The following is a 20,884-nucleotide window of genomic DNA, read 5'->3' on the forward strand; positions in this document are numbered from 1 at the left end:
TTTACCTAGAACTCCCTCTTCTTGTCTAGTATCATGGATAGAGCATAAGCTCTTTGGGTCAGGAACTGTCTTTTTATTCTGTTTCTTCAGTGCCTAACACAACAAAGCCTCCAGGTGCTACCATACACAGGCGCCAGCTTCCTCTGGGCCCCAGGGATGCTCAATCCCCAGACCCGCCCCTTCCTGCCCAGTTCTGCCCCCTCCCCCGACCATGTCCCGTCCCCACTCCTCCTCCTCCCCGCCAGCGCCTCCTGCATGCCGCAGAATAGCTGATTGTGGCGGGCGGAAGGCACTGGAAGAGGGAGGAGTTGATCAGCGGGGCCACTGGCAGATGGTAGGTGCTGGAGGGGAGGGCTGCTGGTGAGTACTAAGCGTCCACTAATTTTTTACTGTGGGTGCTCCAGGACATGGAGTCGGCGCCTATGCTACCATAATGTAAATAACAACAGTATTATTATTAATTTGTAACAGTTAATTATAGTCTCATCAAAATCCTAGTAATAAACAAGCCTATACCATCATAAAATCTCACTTCTACAATGATCCACATCATAAATAAAGCTCCAAAGGAATACAGAAATTCTTAGGCAACCGTTTCTTCATAGGCCTGGAAAAAAAGATGGACACTTCAGCATGCCCAGAATGTTAATATGTCCAGGTCCTGCTGTGCCAAGTAGGTCAGTGATTATAAGACAATAATCAAAGAATAATTTAATATGTTAACTTTACAATGTGCTTCCTTTCCTTTTTCCCGTGAATAAGCTCATTAGAAGAGAAGTGGTTACTAAAATGTACACTGCCACACTGACAAACACTAAAAAGAAAAACAACGGTAAAAGCAAGGGAGAAATATCCTCACTATAAAATGTAGGAGACCAATTACATTAAGAGACTGAAAGCTGTAATGGCATACTGAGATATGGAATGAAATCCAGGCACTGTTGAAATCAATGGCAACTTTCTCATTGATTTCAGTGGGGCCAGGATTTCACCCATAGTCTGTGCTCCTGTGAGCATGAGATTCTGCTAACCCTCTGTTTAGAAATTAAGTGCTCCTCGGAGGTGTTCACACACTTCCCACACATGAGATTCTTGAAAAAAAAAAAAAAAACAACAAAAACCACGCTGTGTGCATGTAGGATTTTTCAAACTTTTATTTTCCTTCCTTCAAGAAAGGAAGATTTCTGTCTGGCAACTCCACTGACATAGTCCATGCAGACATGGAGCATTTGGAAACTATTTATGTTAATGTTCCAAAGGCTAAAGTGTAAAGATTTATGATGTCCTTTGTAGTTATGATCTACCAGTCTGAACTATACAACGGATTTACTGGCAAGAGATGATCTTTCCCGTAACTTAGCAGTTATGGGCACAATTGTTATCAATCATCTTGTTGCATCGTCTGCAGGTGAATTTTCCAAGAGCTAATAATTTTTCTGACCAAGACCATAATTCCATGCAGGCAACAGAGGCTAATGTTATTTCTTTTTGTTTTGTTTTCTTTATTTGAAAAAGAGACTAAATGAACATTTGCCAGAAACATTAGTTGGAAAAGAAGGTGTAAAGGGTATATGTATGGAGCCTAATATGGAATAGTTATTGTACAACAAACGAGGGTGATTCTATGGACGGACTGGCTGGCTGATGAGGAGAAGGAGGTAAGATCACCCACCTTTGAGGGCCTATTTGAGTTCTAAGTAGCCATTGGGCAAGGAGTGTTCGCTTATGGTGAGTGATATGCCTGATTCTCAGGAAGAGGCGTTGACTGTCTTGCTGTAACATGTTCTGGGCCAGATGGAGCTATGCCGATTTGCACGGGCTGAGGAGCTGGACTTCCGTGTTTGCTGGGCTTTGTCTTGGCACAACATTGCTTTTTTAAAGTCTATTTTAGGGCTTTCGGTAGCACCCACGTGGCGCTCAGGAGGGTTTGTGGTTCCTCAGACTGAAGACCAGACTAATGGCTAAAATATGTCGAAGTTGAACACATGTTGGGCTACGCATCTTTAGTTAAAGATCTCAGTTCTCTGCATGTGCTCCTGTGTGTTGTCTCAGAGATGGCTGATTTTGTGGCATTTTTGGCAATTAACTGTCCATGTTTCTAGTGTGTGGCAGTGTCACTTCCATGTGATTCTTCTCTTTCCTGGCATACAGTGCTCTAAAGTTTTCCAGATTTAATCTGCTCTACAGAGCTAATAAAGACATCAGGAGCAGGGGCGGCTCCAGGCAGCAGTGCAGCAAGCACATGCCTGGGGCGGCAAGCCGCGGGGGCAGCCTGCCGGTCGCTGTGAGAGTGGCAGGCAGGCAGCATGCCTGCGGGAGGTCCGCCAGTCCCGCAGCTTCGGCGGCAATTCGCTGGCAGGGACACCGATGGCGCAGCACCGGCAGACCTCCCACAGGCATGCCACCGAATCCACGTGACCAGCGGCCCGCCCGCAGGCTCGCCGCCGAAAGCCGCCTGCCTGCCGTGCTTGGGGCAGCAAAAAACCATAGAGCCACCCCTGATCAGGAGAGTTAAAATACTTGGGGCTAGATTGTACCTAGTCCAGTGTGGAAAGAGGGCAGAATGTGCTTTTCCTGCTTTCTGCTCCTGGGCAAGGGCTAGGTATAGTCCTGGACCTTGCACCCCTAACATGCAAGTACCAAGGAAGTCTAGGCCCGGCAATGACACTAGACTCCCAAATGGATCAATGCAGGGGCAGTGGTCTGTGCTGCACCCTGGGAATAGGTGCAGTAGTAGGCACTGCTGTGTGTATTTCACAAGCACAGTGTCTCAAAGGGGCTGGTGTTGTACTTCTCCTCTATGAAGGTGCACATTTCCCTTCCTTGGGTAAGGGGGAGGGAAAAAGCAGAAGAACTTTTCAAGGATACTTTGACGTTAACCTGTGATCTGAATACCAACACCCCCATGCCAAGCATAGAGACACCCCATCTTTCTGAAGGTCCCTGAAATGGAAACTCCTAGAGGGGAGTGGGCAGAAGCTCCCTCTTCTGCACTTCCTTTCATCATGTGGAAGCATGACTTCAACAATCTCTTCCATTTTGCGACACGTGTATCCTGTATAGTGGCAGCTGTACTAACTCTGTTAACGGGTGCTTAACCATTCTCTTTGTGTAAACTTTGCTGCTAACTCTCTTTCTCAATTGGCTGGTTGTCCACCTCTTCTTTCTTTGGTCATTTCTTTGAAGGGGAAGGGAGGGACGCCTCCTAATACTATGGTACAGTGATCTTACTCTAAGCAGGACCCAAGGGCTTAGTGGGGGAATTCAGTACTGTGCCTTTAAGAAACCAAAGCATTTTAAGATAGGCTGTTGCTCTCTTTCAGAACATGCCCAGCATCATACCCCAGGACTGTAGTCAGACAGGGATCTTGACCAGTAAGTGCTGATAGAAAAAAGCAATTCTTTTAATTGTAGATTTGTTCCTTGCTTCATGCGTGGGTGGGAGTGTGTTTTCAAGAACAAAACAGAGTTTGGAGCTTGCAAAAAGCATTCCTAAGACCTCCCAGAAGTCATTCAGCAAAACCAGGAAAAGCCAGACTTGACATTTCTGCTTTTCTACGCTTAAAAAATAGCAGTAAAGAAACTTCATTAACAAATCCCTTTCAGGCCTTGCTGGCACATGATATGGAATAAAAGGTTACACGCCCAATTGATTTAAAAAACCCACCTCTTTGAAAGGTGATCTGTAATTATACTTCTGAGCCATGAATTAGTTCTTTCCAGCCATTCAGTCCCCTCTTACAAACCCCACCACATTTTTGCCTATTGTGTGGCATTCTGATATCTGATCTCAGGTCTAAGACAGCAACCTGTATTAGCATGTATACTCATGAGCAAAGTATACATGCTACCTAGGTTCATAGCTGGATTGCACAGTCTCTATCATGAACTGGAAAGTTTATTTAATATTACTTTTTTTAAAGGCACTTAATTTTTTCTTGTGTGGGAAAGTTTCTGTTGGGCCTGGCTAGAGGAGCACCAGTAATAGTAGGGGTAAGTGGACACTCTAGCAATTGTGGCTTGTTCTGCAACCAGCCAGCATCTTCCCCAATTTAGAATTTTAAAGTAATTCCAACAGTTGTAAAGTAAGTGCCAGTGGCAGTGTAAGTACAGAAGGCACAGTAGGTATGAGCACTGACAGTTCAACAGCATACCCAGCACACCTTACGTTGTGATTAACTGAAATTGTCATTGAAATGACTGGAGTACATATGTATTTACATATGCCTGTGTACATTTTCACTACAAAAGAAACCTATTTAAATAACCTTCCGTGTGATTCTTAAATCTATAACAGCAAGGAAATTCACAATTAAAGCTAAAAGCCTCTAACTAATTCAATACCTCTTGCTGTTGATGTCTGCCTTCGTTCCCTTTCAGAATAAATAGTAAGGCATAAGGCTGTGATCTGTTTAAGGTAGGGGTATCAAATGCTCACCATTACAAACATAGAAACTCAACTTCCTAATGGTAGCATTTTTAAACAGTTAATGGGAGGAAAAATGGTGCAAAGTTAATAAAGGTATCATCTGTGGCAGATATAATATCAGCCCAGGACTGAACGGTCACAGAGACTAAGCTACTTTCTTACCAACAGATGTAGATCCAGTCAGAAAAGAGTTAATTTCTTTTATTGATTTGCACACAGCCAGTACAATGCCCAGAACAGCCAGCCACAAAGATATAACCAGGCAATGGGAGAACATCATGTGATGCTATACAGTGAAAATTCCTGCCTCTCCCATTGTACAGAAATCCTGCATAAAACAATCCATACAGCAGCACCATGACAATGGCCCAAATAGTCCATGCTGCATCTCTTCCAGAAAAGCGTGGAAGGGTGCATCCCTCTACCTCTCCTACAGATAAATAGAAGGGTTTCTCAGTTTGGTACTTTACACAAACATTAAATAACAATGATCTATCTATATATCAAAGTATTTATATAGCCCCCCAATTTCACAATATCTGAGCACCTCACAATTGTTAATGTAGTTACTTTCTCTGTGCCTCAGTTCCTCACCTGTAAAATGGGGATAATAGTACTTCTCTACTTCATAGGGTGTTGAGACTATTAGTAACTTGCCCATGGTCACATCAGATGTCTATCAGACCAGGGTCTTTGAACCCAGTCTCCTAAGATCTAGGCTGTAAGTCTAATGACATTTCTGCTGGATGTCTAGATCCCAATTGAGTCTTTGTATGGGTTTTTTATCTCAATGCAAGTTATTTTAAAAAGTTACAATCCATTTAACCCCTCAAGGAATTTTTATCTGCTTTCAAAATTATAAGGCTTTGAAAATAATGGGTCATCTATTCTGCTGAACAAAAATGTTTAAGAATTAAACACATAACGAAGAAGACTTTGGGATGAGATGAAAAACTATACTAAAAAAAAGAGAGAAAGAGTGACTTGTTCCATTCATGGTGATGCAGCATTAATGTTGCAAATTCACATAAGCCCTGAAATGAAGACGTTTACATTCTTATTGCAGTGTTAAACTCACTCAAGTTGCTTGTACTATGTATTGGTGTATATGTTACTACTTAGCAGCCTAATTATTATGATAAACTATTCTATAGAGAGGGGCACGTGCAAATTAACAATGAAATAAGAACCATAACTTTTTATCTTCCTGACGGGTACTTGAATATTCAGCTTTGAAGGAATCAGTGTTTCCTGATCAAACCTTTTTCTATATACTTACTCACATACATAGCTAAATATTTTTGATATTCTGATTTCTCTGTGGCTGTTGGTATACCTCTGATTTATTCCCCAGAGGCTGCCAATATCCTACTATCTTGGGAGTAAAATTGCATCACAAATAACTAAGTATATGTAAATGCAACATTAAATTTGCACAATTAAAATTAATCAGGCAAAAATATGTAAATAAGGTCCCCAGTCCTTAGGGCTGACTGAGCTGCCACCTTTCTATCTTCCACCCATTCTCTAAAGCTACCCGGGACCAGTTTATTCCCCAGCATTAGGTGAAACAGCCTCATGCCTGTTCTAACCAACATGAGCTTGTAACCAGCCTATGGGAGTTGGAGGAATGGCATGGAGCTGATCTTACGCTGGGGGCATTGAGCTGACCCCCCCCCCACCAGCATGGGGGAATCCCCAGCTGCCATTAAGGCAGCTTTATGGCTCATTTGCAGGAAAGAAAAAGAAAGGACCTTTTCTTAAATGGTCCCAGTTGAACTTCAAAGCCTACCACCTTCCACCAGGTGTAGGTATTTACATCAGCGTGAGCTGTCCTTCGAATACGATAGTGTTTCACACCCAGCTTACACAAGAGTAAATGACTACACAAGGTTCAGCTTGTTTAGTGGAGAATTGAGCCAAATGGACTTACTCATGTGGGTCTGGGTTTTGGAACTGGATCTTAATTTTTTTCTGAAATTAAAGCTTGACTTTACAGAATGCAACAAAATTTGTCATGAGGTCTTATAATTGCAAGAGCTATAACTTTAGTCATAATCCTGATTTTCTCCGGCTCCTGATGTTCAAACCTAGTGGTTTTTTTGTTTGTTTGTTTGTTTTTTAGGACAGTGTCATGCAAGTTTCTATGAGCCATTTAAAATCGTCCTCATGTAAACTGTTCCAGCCGCAGTCCCTGTGCTTGTGTGCCTGACTCTGTGGGAGGGGAAAATGTGCATGTTGATTTCAGAAAAGGGGACCAGGCTTCATTGAGCTCTCTTAGAAATCATAACACCCTAGTTAGGAAGCTGGAAAGCCAGAGAGCACGAGCCCTGTCTAGGTCCAGTATCCTTGATAGCGTCCTGGCTGTAAACTCTTCAGTCAGAGCTAACCTAGGTCTCCTGCTGCCAGAGGTAGAAAATGTTTCAGAGTAGCAGCCGTGTTAGTCTGTATCCGTAAAAAGAACAGGAGTACTTGTGGCAGGCACCTTAGACTAATTTGTTAGTCTCTAAGGTGCCACAAGTACTCCAGTTCTTTTTAGAGGTAGAAAATGTGTTCAGTGCTTCCCACTCACCCGAAAGGTGCTGCAAGCACCAAAAAAAAAAAAAAAGCCCCCTCTCCCCAAACAAACAAACAAAAAACCCAAGCAGAACTGTCGAACACCCTCTCTGTACCTGCCCCCCCAAATGGGGATTTGGCACCTCCAAATGTTGGCATCCAAGACAGTCACCCTGATTGCCTGACCCTGTCTTCAGGACAGGAACTGTGTTTTGAGAACTGCATCTATGTACATTCTACTAGAGAATAAGTAGCAAGCAGTGATAATCAACCAAAAAAATCATAGCAGTGGTGGGACTGAGCTTGTATATGGTGGCATGAACACTGCTAATTGTCTGGTGACCACATCATGTTCTGCAGAATGTAAGTCTCCATTTAAACAAAAAATCTAGTTCTATGGTTGCTAAAATATGCAAGCCCATAGTGACCTTGGACGATTTGAATGATTTTCCCGGACATGTCTGGCTTTTTGGGCCTCAAATCCCCGTCCGGGAGGAAATCCCAAAAAACCGGACATGTCCAGGAAAATAGGGAGGGAGAGGTCGTGGGGCTTGGGTCCAGGCCGGGGCCGCTGGGGCCGGCGGTGCTCGGCTGGGGGCCGGGGCCGCTGGTGCCGTCAGAGCCAGGGCAGGCCGGAGCCGCTCAGCCGGAACCAGGGCCGGCGCCCCGGGGCCCAAGCCGAGCCGGGCGGGAGACGCCAGGGCCAGAGCCTCTTGGCCTGGACCGGCCGGCCGCCGGAGGGAGCCACTCAGCCGTGGGGGGCCGGACTGGGCCGCGCCCTGCCCCAGCCCTAGCCCCAGCCCCAGCTTACCTGCTGCCTCCCTGTTTCAGGCTTCCCGCGAACATTTGATTCGCGGGAAGCTGGGCAGGGAGAAGAGCAGGGGGGTGGAGTGTTCAGGGGAGGGGACAGAATTGGGGTGGGGACTTTGGGGAAGGGGTGGGGGCGGAGAAGGGGCAGGGCTGGGGTGGGGAAGGGGCGGAGTTGGGGCGGGGCCGGAGTGTCCTCCTTTTTTTAAATTAAAATATGGTAACCCTAATGTTCAGTAACAGCTGAATCATCTGAGTTGCCCTATTCATCTCAATGAAGTGTTAATTCTCAACCTAATGATAACAATGTAAATACTAACATTGTTAGCTGTTTCACTGCTAATAAGTTTAGTATAAAACATCCAGATGTTGTGGGATTATGGTAAAGTACTCCCACTTTTTTCTCCACTATGACACCTGCTCAACAGCAATTCCCCCTCCCCCCAATCATTTATAATTTTATTAGTATCCAGCTAATTGTTTTTCAAACTTGGTCAAGGCTATACAGAACTCTAAAATGAGCTCTACTTACAAGCCAACTTTCAAAGCCCACCCTTTTTCAGTTATCTGCCTGGGACAGGGAAACAGATGATAATTTTTATACAGTGAGAAAAGTGAGTGTGTGTGGGGGGGGGGACTGGGGGGGGGGGGCGGGAGACTGGGTGCCGATGGGGGTTTCAAATCCAAATGGCTGAATCAATTTTTCTCAAACTTCCAGGAACCAAAAAGTCATCATTTGGCTAAGGAAAAATAAATCAAAGATGTTAGCCCCAAAGGAGAGAGCTTCTGAAATGTAGAAACAAATGAAAATAAGGGATCATAATAGAAATGTAACTGCAAACTTAATTACAAAATTCCTTACCAATTGGATGCAATAAGCTATTCGATGGTCCTTATTCTTCCTTTGATATGCCTAAGCCAGCTCCAGTTGAAGTCAATGGGAATTGCATATGCATATCCAAGGGAAGATTTTTGTCACATTATCATTACTTAATCCAAATTTACTAGTTATAACACTTATTATTTGTAATCAATCCTCTTAATCAACATACCTCTAGATAGCAGTTGATGAACAACAAAATGACATTTCTTGTGTATATTTCTATTATTGGTTTCCCTCTTTTGTAATTGTGACTGGATCCCGGTATGAATCTACATGGAAATAGGATGCTGTCTTGTGAACAATGTATCAAAACCCAAATATTACCTCTTGGTTTGAGGGTGGGGGTGGAGGAAGGGATTAGAAAAATAATGAAAGCAGAAAAATGAAAGTTAGCATTATTTATTGAAATGATCTTTCCTCTATTATGCATACAGAAAAGTCCATGATAATCCACCTCCGTGATTGTGGTTTCACACACACACATTGGCAAAAGGAAAAAATTCAGAGCTATTTATTGCTTTTCATTCCAATTAAATCTCTCCAAATAAAGAAGTACACCCTTTTCCTGTGTACATTTTGTACCCTGGTGTGGAATAGCAAATAGGAAGCTACCTTTGTTGTATGTGTATCAGCTATTGCTCCAGTGCAAAAATAATCAGTTCTTTTGTTGGGCTAGGAAATATTAATGGAGGTGTTTTTTAAACAAAAAACCCCAAAACCTGAGCTCCTACTTTTACGACTTCTCCTGTGGATCAGATAAACATACAATAGCCTGTAGAGTAGTAAAAATAGTAACACAATGAAATGGCTCAATGCCTCATCTCCTTGCTTAAGATATCACTTACAGAGGGACATACAGAAAGATCTGCTTTTATGAAAAACCCTTCTTCCTATCCTCTTCACAGCCCTAGCTGTGTTTTTTAGGGGGGGTTAAATATCTCCCCCTCCTCTTATCCTTATCCAACACAGAACACTTTTTAGGATCAAACATCTCTCACTCTGCACGCTTTGTTATTTAAATCAATAACTCCTAAGGTATAGTCCGTGGTACTGTGCGGGGGAAAAAAGGGATATCTACTTACAGAGCAGTAGCGGGCAGTCAATGTTTCTCCCTGGACCAGGCAGGACAGGGAGTCACATCCATTACAAATATGTAAGGAGAGCACCTGGCCCTACTTGTAGAGTAGCGCTGCGCAGCTAACCAGGGATTTCTACAGCCTGTGAAGGGCAGCTCTTCTGATTTCTTCTCTGCAGCCGGTATTGTGTGGAAACAGGCTGCTGCCTTCACAGCCTAGTGAAACCCCTCTGTATCATTTTACCATATAAGGAAAGAAAAGCATCAGAAACACTGGTTCTTTTAGGCTCTGTGCAGCTGGCATTCAACACTTTTTCTTCCAAGGATGTAGATTTTTTTTTCTCTCCCCCTTCCTAGCCACACTATCTTTGTTGGCCCTCTTCCGAAAATGGCTCCCCCTCCCCCCTCCCCGCACTTTTGCTTTTTTAACCCCGTGATGTTTGTTAGTAATGGAGCTTTGTTTAAAGCCCAGTGAGCTCAGCTTGCAGAAAGAAAGCCTGAGAGCCATTCAAGCACAAACCCTTCACTGATTTTCTCCTCACCTGGCTGGGAGAATGAAGAACTTGGTTAGAATTAGTATGAGAATCTGTTTGCACTGGCTCTTCTGACAGCTGTTTCACTCTTCTCTAAACAATGGCTTGATTTACATTGTCTCTCTTTCTAGGTACTTGATGGATAAGGTGCCTTGTGTTCTGAGGGGCATGTGTGTATAATGGGTGCCTGTGTCCATGTAGTCCTAGTCCTTCCTGCTTTTTTTACCCCCTTAGTCGGGGGGAGGAGGGGAGAGTAGAGGGAGGAAAGGTGAAGCAACTGAAATTCAAAATCCCCCTTGTGTAGTTGGAAGCCAAAGAAGCAGATTGTCTCAATGCACACTTAGGGAACCATACAGAGAACCCTTCCAATGGCCGCATGTTAAATAAAGGGGAAACCATTAATTCCAACATGACCAGGAAATGATTTCTCTACTGTCAAGTCTAGTTTCATATTTCAACCCTTATAACAGAAACATATTAACTTAAAAATAGTGTGTGTGCGGGTGGGTGGGGGGGTCCTCAGAAACCTCCCGGGGAGAAAAGAATTTGGATCCAAAGCACATTAGAAATGTTTATTCTCTACCATTGTGTGCAGTTCAAGTTGCTAATATTTCAGTAATGATGGACACACTCCAAGAAGGGTAAGTTGTTCAACTTAAAGAAAAATTGCCAGGATGAATATAAACCCCATAAACTTCCTGCTGGGAGCTACTGTTCGTGGCGCTGCATCCCTTCCCTATGGATGACACATAGGTTTGTAGAAAAACAAGTGAAGTGCTTTGTTTTGAATAGCATCGGTGTGTACGTGTGTTAAGAAGACTTCTCCCATGTACAGTAAGGGATTCACAATCTTGTTGCTGCAGGTGCATCCTCCCCGTGAACTTGTACAGTTCTCTGCTCCATGCCTGAGATGAAATGTATCAGTAACATCTCTCTCTCACTTTTTTTTTTAAACAAAATCTACAAAGAGCCTGATCCTGCAGTCCTCATGCAGGCAAAATACCCACTGCATAAAATGAGTGAGCCTTATGCCCTTAGGAATAAATCCTACTTCCTAAATGTTGTTTGATTCATAGAAATGCTAAAAAGGTTGTCTAACCATATGCTCTTGGGACCTTTAACATACCTTAAAAACACAGGCAATGTGGCCTAGTGCATAGAGCACTGGACTGGGACTCAGAAGATTCCCAGCTCTGCCACTGACCAGTTGGATGACCTTGGGCAAGTCACTTTGCTTCTCTGTAGCTTAATTTCCCAATCTGTAAAATGGGGATAATGATGTTGGCTTCCTTTGCAAATTACCTTGAGATCTATGGATGAAAAGGGCTGAAGAAGAGCTAAGACTTACTTCTTATTATCCTAAGTGCAGCAGTTTAAGATAACTCACTACAAATCCTCTTTGAACAATCCCCGATCCCTAGAGTTACAATTCCCAACCCAGTTCCCATTTTCAAATGCCTGGGTAAAAAGATGACCCTGGACATGAGCCCTGAAGGTGATCAGATTTGGGATGTATGAGATGTATTTATGGGTCTCTCTTGAGGTAGCATTTTACTTGCTTTCCTCTCTTTCCACTAGTTTTATTTCCCTCCATCACCCTTATCCACTCACAGCAACCGCAGTGCCAGCCATCTTTTAATGGTATTTCTGACTTGCTGCAAATTAATGTAATGTTTATAATTCTAAGCTATAATGTATACTGGCTGTAGCTGAGCTATGGGAATGAAATATGTGGGGGTGGAGGGCCACATGCTGCCCTTTAGATGATAAAAGAGCTTTGGCCAAGTATTTAATTAGCTTTCCAAGTTAGAAGGGCAGAAAAACTTCTATTGGCTTAGGCCCTGGTTGACTTTTTGGAGGCTTTGTGCTTGCAGAAGGACACTAGCAATGAATGGTCACATCCCTGCTTTGTTTTATTGGTAATTATTTTTTAATGGGACAGCGGAATCACACACCCCTTCTCTTCTACCACACCAAACCCATTGGCTCCCCCTCCCCCGACATTCCTAATTCTCATTCCTTTTCCGGGGGAAATTTGTCGTGATTTTGATTTCCACAAAGCTAGTCTGAGTTGTACCCATACTATTTTCTTGATATGTGTCTTTATTGTTATTTTTTTTTTTTAAACACCGCACTCACTACAAAGTAAATGACAAAACCACAGAATGATGCTATTGACATGTGGGATGTTGCAGTTCACTTCAAGAATATTCCAGGGGCCATTTTGCAACTTAAACTAGATATTCTTGTAGTTTTACATTTAAAAAATGATTTTGCAAAGCAGGGAAATTGAGGTCCAGGCCTGCTCCCTCTAAAGCCAATGGAGTTTTGCCTTTGGACTTCAATGGAAGGAGGATTGGACTCATCACCAATATTCTCACAGATACTTTGCTTTAATAATTTAGTAAAGGGGTGGGGGGGAGAAAGCCTAGTGCAGAATTTCTTATTAGGCCGGGGCCTCAACTGAGTAATTATAATCAGAATTTGCTTAAAATCTAATAGTTGTGTCAAATCCTGAGAGGTGTGCCCCTAAAACTCCTTTGGCCCAGAATGATTGATTAAGTACACACTAAGAACTGACTGTATAATGAGAAACATATTGCTTATGGAAGGGTACAACTTTACTTACACTTTACTAAACCGTACAGTTTGCTTGGTGTGGATTTTTTAACACTATTTTTCCCATTGCTTCTCTATCGCGAGAGTGTCCTGACCAGAGGTGTCTGCCTGACCTTCAGCGTAGCCTTCGTCTACAGTGAGAAAGGACTGCTTTAGTCTGATATAAACTTGGGAATGGTCCACTTCTCACCCCAACACATGGGATAAATTTAGCCGCTCAGACTCTGTCTTCTACAATGAAATTTCAAACCAAGTTAGCATCTTTTTAGCGAACCATATTTAAACATTTTTCATGCAAGAAAGGCACAATGACCCAGATTCAACCTCACATCTTCTCTTCTATCAGGCGGCACTTCATACACAAAAGCATCTTTCAGGTACCCCCTCCAGGATAACGTACATCCCGTAACTTCCACATCCCAGCTATCTCCCTTGTCTCTTCCATTCCTTGGATCCTTACCACTGCTGCTTCAGTAGCTGTTCTAGCCTTCCCTCCTAAGCTTCTATCCAAAAAAACCAACTCACCTCCCCCCAAAACCCAAACAGAAAACTACACTCACCCTCCCCAAACTTCCCGGGCATACTATCATTCAGATTCCCCTGTTTTCAGCTCTGCTTGCTGGCTCCTCTGCCACTGCTCCCGTATATGCAATATATAAACAGATTTTTCACTGTATTTCTCATCTTCCCTCCTCCTCTTCAAATCCCCAGTTGCAACTCCTATTTGCAGTAATCTGAATTTCTTCCCACTGAGTTGATATAGAGCCTCTGGGGCAAGCCCTCGGCTGGTGTAAATCGTCATAGCTTGATTTCAATAGACAGCTGAGGATCTGACTTCTGAAAGACCCAAGACTTTTTCTTCTGCTGGGAGGAAACCGTGCTGCAATTTATTCCTAAACCAATCTGAAAGGGGTTGTATTTTTAGGAACTCTGGGCAAACTTGGAGAAATCATATTTCCATTCAATAAAGTTTGTTTTCTTAACGTGTTGGAATAGTTTTCACATATGGTCTTTAACAGTTACTCCTTTGCTTCAGTGAAAAATAAGAGAAAGGTACTCCTGGCTTGGTAGCTTTCAAGAATGCTTATTTCAATATAGAGGGGAGAACCAGTCATCTCACTGGGCTATTTCTGAAATGTCAACTATTTCCTCAGAATATCTGTGCATTGTTACTATGTTATAAGATAGGCAATATCAACATTAGGACATTAGGAAAAAGTTCCTGTCAGGGTGGTTAAACACTGGAATAAATTGCCTAGGGAGGTTGTGGAATCTCCATCTCTGGAGATATTTAAGAGTAGGTTAGATAAATGTCTATCAGGGATGGTCTAGACAGTATTTGGTCCTGCCATGCGGGCAGGGGACTGGACTCGATGACCTCTCGAGGTCCCTTCCAGTCCTAGAATCTATGAATCTATAAAACAGTAATAGTTTAATTCATGATAACCAATCTCCAGTGGAGACTGAAAGTGAGCAGGCCAATGTGACACAGTTCAATATGTTGTTTCTGGGGGTGTATGAAATTACACATGTTGCCGTTCATCCTCATGGGTCATGAGGCTCTGCAGAGGGTCTGCGACAGATGAAGCAAGAAGGAAGACAGAGAACGGCTGGTGGAAATCTCATTCCAAGTCTCGCTGACTGTGTCATAAAGATCTCTCCATGTTGAAAAGCAGAGGGGCTGGGGTTGTGGTGCTGCTGTGAACGGAGCAGGTCAGAGGAGGCGATAGTGTTAGGGCAGATGAGGAAGCTGAAGGGTAACTGTTAAAGTGAGAGTGATGAGGGGCCTGGGATCTCCCAACTAATGACAAATTCCTATTTTGATGATGCTCTGAGTCTTGGGCAGCCAGTGAGGCTGAGGCACCGCATTAAAGCAGCTAACCAGTCCCATACTAGGCGAACAGTGCTGCCAGAAGAGACCCCCTCAATTCTGCATGGAGCAAAGAGAGCTAAGTCCTCATGGTTCCAACTTACATCTGAGCCATAGTGATGAGTGGAAGGAGTGACAAAAAATTCCCTAAGCAGTGAGTGTTCAGTGCAGGCTCCATGCTTCTCTCTTTATATGCTGAAGGAGGAGAGCCTGATCCTATGGAATAGGGCCAATGCATGGAGGGGAGGAGGGAAGAAATGTCATTTCCAACACATGCTCTCTTTACTGCCCCTCTGTGGCACGTCCTCTGGGTACCAGCTTTGCTGCTATTAGAGGGCACGGAGTTGCATCATCAGGTTTGCACTGGATTCATCCATCCCTGATCCCCAGGAAAGCCAGTTACCGGAGACAGAGTTTGCAGCAATTACTGCTATTGTAAATTTGAAAATATTGCCCCTTGATTTATTAAATAGTAATTCATTTTAAATAACTTCTGAAACACAAATAGGACTTGTCAGCATTTCTTCCTTCTTTTCAGTCTCTGATTCTCTGTGGCTGCTACCTCTTGAAGATGGGAGCTGGAGCAACCCCTTATTGCCCTTAATAGTGTTGACTTATCCCTGGAACTCATACAAGTCCTGAAGAGTAAATTTTTGGCTTAGGAATGCACTGAATGTAAGATTTTATTTTGAAATCCCCTTCCCCCCCCAGATTTCTCTATGTTGGTTAGGCTACATTTAGCAGGTACAATTTTATCTCTAACCTGCTCTGTGGATCTTGTATCTGCACTCCAGATCTCTATTGCATATTCTGTACTTGATTCATCTGTCAAACACCCATTGATATCAGTGAAAGTTGTCCATGTTGAGAGAGCATTTAACACTAGTTATGCCGGTTGTGCCACAAGAGAGCTGAACAATGGCTAAGAGAGCTGAACAAGAGTTCTATGGAGTGGGTTCCAGAGCAGAATTTCACAGTAATTGTACATTCAATCTCTTACTCAGGTTTGGAGATGAAAATGTATAATGTTCACTTCAGCTCTGGTTCAGATTCTTGGCAGAAATTGAACTGCACAGAAAGAAAAACTGAAGGGAAAAAGTAGAAAGAAAAACTATAGAATGAGTCAGAGGGTGAAGAACTATAAAATAAGTGAAGGAAACACTGAGTGAAAACAAGGAAACTAGAAAGACATTATCAGAAACATAACTGTAAAGCTAAAATGGCAAAAGAAACTAAGGAAAGAGAATCACAGGTCATAATAATATTACAGTCAAAAGTACAGCAAAACTTGCATTGAGTTCAAAGGGGGAGTTTTTCCTCTATAAGGACTGCAGAATCATGTCCTTAACCATGTTTCCTCTCTGGATGCTACTATTTTTGAAGACCTGGTTTAAGAAGTACTACTCTATCTCCCTGAACCTGAAGATAGTTGGGGGCTTCCTGTTTTATATAAAGATTCTTTTGTGTGGTGGTAATTTATTTCTGCCCAGTGACATGGTTTGTCTATTCCACATATAGCACGAGAGGCTCAGAGACTGAGTCTCAGACATATGTTATGATTAAAAATATTAACTCAAGCCATGCACTTTGAAGTAGCAGCCTTACCATTGATCCTTCTAGCCCCATGTTCTTTTTGAACTCTATAAATGTCCAGTCCCTTTGAAATAATAGGATTAAATACATTAGTTTGTTGCTGATGTTGATTTTGATCTCTGGGCCACAGATACATAACATTAACCCACAACAAGTCCACTCAATTATAAAGGAAAAAATGCATCTTAAAATTACTATACACGCATCATGCATTTCTTCCTATAATATTTTCCATAAACGGGCTGCCTATGTGTGTTTTGAACTTCATGGGAATGGCTTTGTTTTAAAATAAAAATGAAGTTTGATGAAGCAGAGAGCTTTACAGTAAATAACATGATCTGCCTTGAAAGCTGAGGAGACTCTGATGCCAAAGAATGTCACTTTTGAAATTATTACTGAAATGGTAGAAAATGTAATTGTGTGAAGTATTCAGGCCTGGGGTGGGACGAAAGGGAGACAGGCACTCAACTGCTATTAAAAGTTAAGGGGAGTTGGGCGCACAACTTCTCTAGATGTTCTTAAAAACCCCACCTATAATATTATGATGAGTCTGTCCTATTTTGGTTTTCATTCATTTTCTGTTCTATACAATAGTCTAAGCTGTTATATTTTAGAATGATGGTGTGCTAGGTTCAGGTTCCATTCTCTTTTTAGAATGTGGCTTTCCTGTAATTAATACATAGATATTTGTCAGTATAGCAGTACTCTCTTCTCTTCTTCAAACAGCTAATCCATCACCAATCTTCTCCCACCACTTGTTTTCAAAATATTAAATAAAGGCATTTGAAGCTGATGGTTAATAACTGAAAAGATTTATGCTCAAATTTATTTTTCATATTCAGAACCAACATTCAGGATTTTATTCAGGTTGGAAGGACTTATTGGTACAGCAAATAGTAAGTGTAAGGTGCATGTGTGTGTTTGTCTGTATCTGCTTGTACTGTTACTCCACTGAGGACAAAACATCCCATGTGACTGTAACAAAGGTGGGAAGGAGACAAGAGAATGGTGAAAATATTTATATACCCAAGGCCTTATGGAAAAATGAGTGCAACAAAATTAGGTCAAGAAAATACATGTTTCTAGGCAGATGTCGTCAGTAAGAAACAAAAAGGAAAGAACACAGCGAATAAAACTTTTGACTGTGATAAAATGTTAGTCACAGGAGTATTGCCGTTTGTCCAAGAAGAAAAGTCACAACTTCATACCTCAGTAATTTTTGTTACAAGCACACACTTATTTTCATTGTGGAAGTGCATGAAGAACCTCTTTCAAAATTGGGTGCACACTGTGCTGGGTGCTGCAAAAACACACAGGAAGAAGGTCCTTGCCCACAAAGCTTACAATTTAAATAGATAAGAGACAATAATAGACAAATGACATTAATACAAAAGGTTAAAGGTGTATTTGTTGTGACCAGGGCCGGATTAATTTTTTGTGGGCCTGGCTCCAAACATATTTGTGGGCTCCCCGGGGAATGATTGTAAAAAGGGGCCGGGGGCAAAAGCACAGTGGGGCGGGAGCTAGGGTTGGTCCCTGGAGCAAGGGAGGGGCCAGGGGTAAACTGCAAGCGCAGCAGGGCTGGGGAGGGGGTAAACAGGATCCCTCCCACCCTTGCCCACATAGAGCAGGTACCTACCTTCTCCCTGGTTCTAGCCCATTTTCTTCGTTTCTCTCTGCACTGAGCTGCCCCTCCTCCAGTGTGACAAAGTGGGAATGTTCGTAATGTTTTCTCTGAATACTGTGTGGGTGCCTCAGTTTCCCCTATACATTTCTTAAGTATCTAGGTGGTGGGATAAGGCTGTGTGATTGTTGCAGAGCCCTAGAGGGCAGGTGTGATGCTGTCTGCACAGAGAATGGCTGACACACTGTCTCCTGGCAACTCATGGCCTGGGCCCCTACCCTGCAAAGTGCCAACTGAAGGTGTTGGAGAACAAAGAGATCAGGTGGCCTCCTGGGAAAGAGACAAAGGACAAAGGAGGGGCTAGAGGGGGTTGCAGTTTGGAGTTGGCTGGGGAAACGGAGTCCAAGCGCGTAAAAGCAGAAGATGATGAGGAGAAGAAAGATGAGAAAGAAGAGGAAAAAGCCAAAGAGGAGAAAGCAGAACCCAAAGGGGTAAAGGAAGAGACTAAATCAGCCTAAGATGACTGCAGCTGGACAATACCTTTCAGTACATAGTTATATGTTTGCTTCTCTGGTAGCCTCCCATTCCACAGGATTTATATTTTATATGTTTCTGTATATATTTCTATATAAATATATAAATGACTTAAGAACTGTAAATTATTCCTTGCTGCATTCCGCTGAGAGCAGATGGGGAGGGTTCTGAGTAGACAGACCTGCACTACTCAGAATTAGTGACAGGGAAGTTTCACTCTTGCCTTCCACTGCCTCTCTGGTGTGTTTTTTAAACAGAGGGAGGCCAGCACTGGTGTCTGGGCTCCCTACCCCACAAGACGGACCTGACTGAGGGGTCCTGTTTTCCATACCTACAAGCTCTGCTTTGACTGTGTTCCTGTCGTCTAATAAACCTTCTGTTCTACTGGCTGGCTGAGAGTCACGGTGAATTGCAGGAAGTGGGGGGTGCAGGACCCTGACTCCCCCACACTCCGTGACAGCCAGCAGCAGCAGGACAGGTTCTCTTCCAGCCCTCTGGGGTGGGTGTTGGGAGTGGGAGGAGCAGAGGGTAATGTGGTTACTCCTATAACTGGACTTTTAGTTTCCAGTCAGCACTGCTAACCGGACACCCAGGTCCCATTTTCTACTGGAGTTTCCAGTCTAAAACTGGATACCTGGCAACAGGGGTGCCAGAAAAGCCTGAGGGGGGGAGGAGGGGTAAAAATGGAGGGCCTCGGGATGTGTCCCAGTTAGGAACCCCAAGGTCTCTGATGTTAGAATATCATTTTGGCTGGGTTTTTTTCCCTTTGAATACCTTGTTACCAGACTTAGTTAACAAAGTTCTATCTGCAGAGACAAAGTCTGCTCTCATTACACATTTATAACCCTGTAGAAGATTGAGGGCAGAATCTGATGAAACACGGTTGCACAAATAATTGAAGAGATATTCTATTCCTGGTGGTGATCCCTGAGCTAGAAAAAAAGCAGCTTGACATTCAGATCCCAGGTTGACCTTGCAAGGCTGACAGTAAATCCATCATTATCTATGTAAACTGAGCATGCTTAGTATAGAAATCACTGAGAAGTGATAAATGTGGAACTCTGCTAGGCCACTTTTACAGTCTCTTTTCGGAAGAGAACTGGATTTTCAGCCTGGGTGCAGTGGGGAAGAGTTAAGACTGAGCGTGGGAATGCAAAGGAACAGAGGTGTCTTGTGAGGACAAAGCTGATGGCAAAATGTTTTAAAAGATCAGAAACCACATCCTACCTTTAGCAGGAAAATGGCTTCTTTTTAATGTTAATTTAAAAAAAAATCATTACTACTTTAACAAACAAAGAAAGGAAGTTGGAAAAAAAAGTGTAAAATGACAGAATCCTATGTTCTAGGTGGTCAACAGCCATTGTCACTGGAGCCTCTTTGATGTGTTTGAAAAGTGGTTCAGTAAAAACGTATTGTAGTTCCAGTTCATGGCATCAAGCCATCATAGCACCAATGATCAGGCAAAATCCCATTCAAATTGTCTGTTTAGAAAACCTATCAACACTTCCAGCACAAATTCATTTGTGCAAAAATATATAACTTGGCATAAACGTGCAGAGGCCTGAAACTTATTCTAGAAGTTTTGGCCCAAAAGTACATTGCTCTTACAAGTTTAAAATAAATGTGTCTGTTCTTATGAGGAGATTGTCTATATCTATTCTATTTTAAAATTAGCCAAATGGAAAATAACATTTTATATATATTTACATTTGCTAGTTTAAAATGTTATTTTCCATTTGGCTAATTTTAAAATTATTTCTGTTTAAATAATGAATCTGGTTGGTGATTAGTGCATAAATATTGTTTTATGACTTTTTGGTTTTTGGAAAAGGGAAATTATGAAGAACACCCTGATGTAAGTTTCTACTGAATCACATAGTGCATAAAACAAAGAAAATATAGTGCTAGATTGCCAACCCCAAAGACGGCTACCACCGTTTTCCCCCAAAGAACAGGTGCAGGTACCTCCCTGAACTGAAGGGGTCACCTGTAGCAGGATAAAGTAGTCCAGGCTGTCTGCCCATTTAGTCCTTTGCCTTTGGTGAGATGGCCAACAAGGTTGCCAGTGTTTGATGGTGGTTGTCATGAGATGGACACCAGCCCAGTAGGAAATGAACTGAGTTGTCACGTGTAGTTGGTCACGGAGCAAACATCAGATACAGCTTTCAGTCACTGGGCTGGATCTGGGCTGGATACAGACCTGAGGTGATTTAGAGGTTAGGGGTTTTGTATTCCATTGCCAAGCTCTTGAGTCACCAAGACCTTTAAACACAGATAAAGTGGGGTAGGGATAGCTCAGAGGTTTGAGCATTGGCCTGCTAAACCCAGGCTTGTGAGTTCAATCCTTGCGGGTATCACTTA

At 42.8% G+C, this 20,884-nt stretch overlaps 1 protein-coding gene across 3 annotated transcripts in view; it reads right to left on the bottom strand.

The window, feature by feature from the left end:
* The window catches only part of FHL2 (four and a half LIM domains 2), a 49,891-nt gene that overhangs the window by 23,947 nt on the left and 5,060 nt on the right, over window positions 1-20,884 (bottom strand). Inside the window, exon 2 of one of the 3 annotated variants that reach the window (XM_005306980.5) lies at window positions 12,913-13,033. The exons of 1 other annotated variant lie outside the window; for it this stretch is intronic. The gene's annotated coding sequence lies outside the window, so the exon portion shown is untranslated. Of the gene's footprint in view, window positions 1-9,757; window positions 10,156-12,912; window positions 13,034-20,884 lie in introns of those variants that run through there. One more of the 3 variants, XM_005306979.5, reaches the window with a different exon arrangement.

This window comes from Chrysemys picta, chromosome 1 (assembly GCF_011386835.1).
Source record: "Chrysemys picta bellii isolate R12L10 chromosome 1, ASM1138683v2, whole genome shotgun sequence".
NCBI classification, from domain to species: Eukaryota; Metazoa; Chordata; order Testudines; family Emydidae; genus Chrysemys; species Chrysemys picta.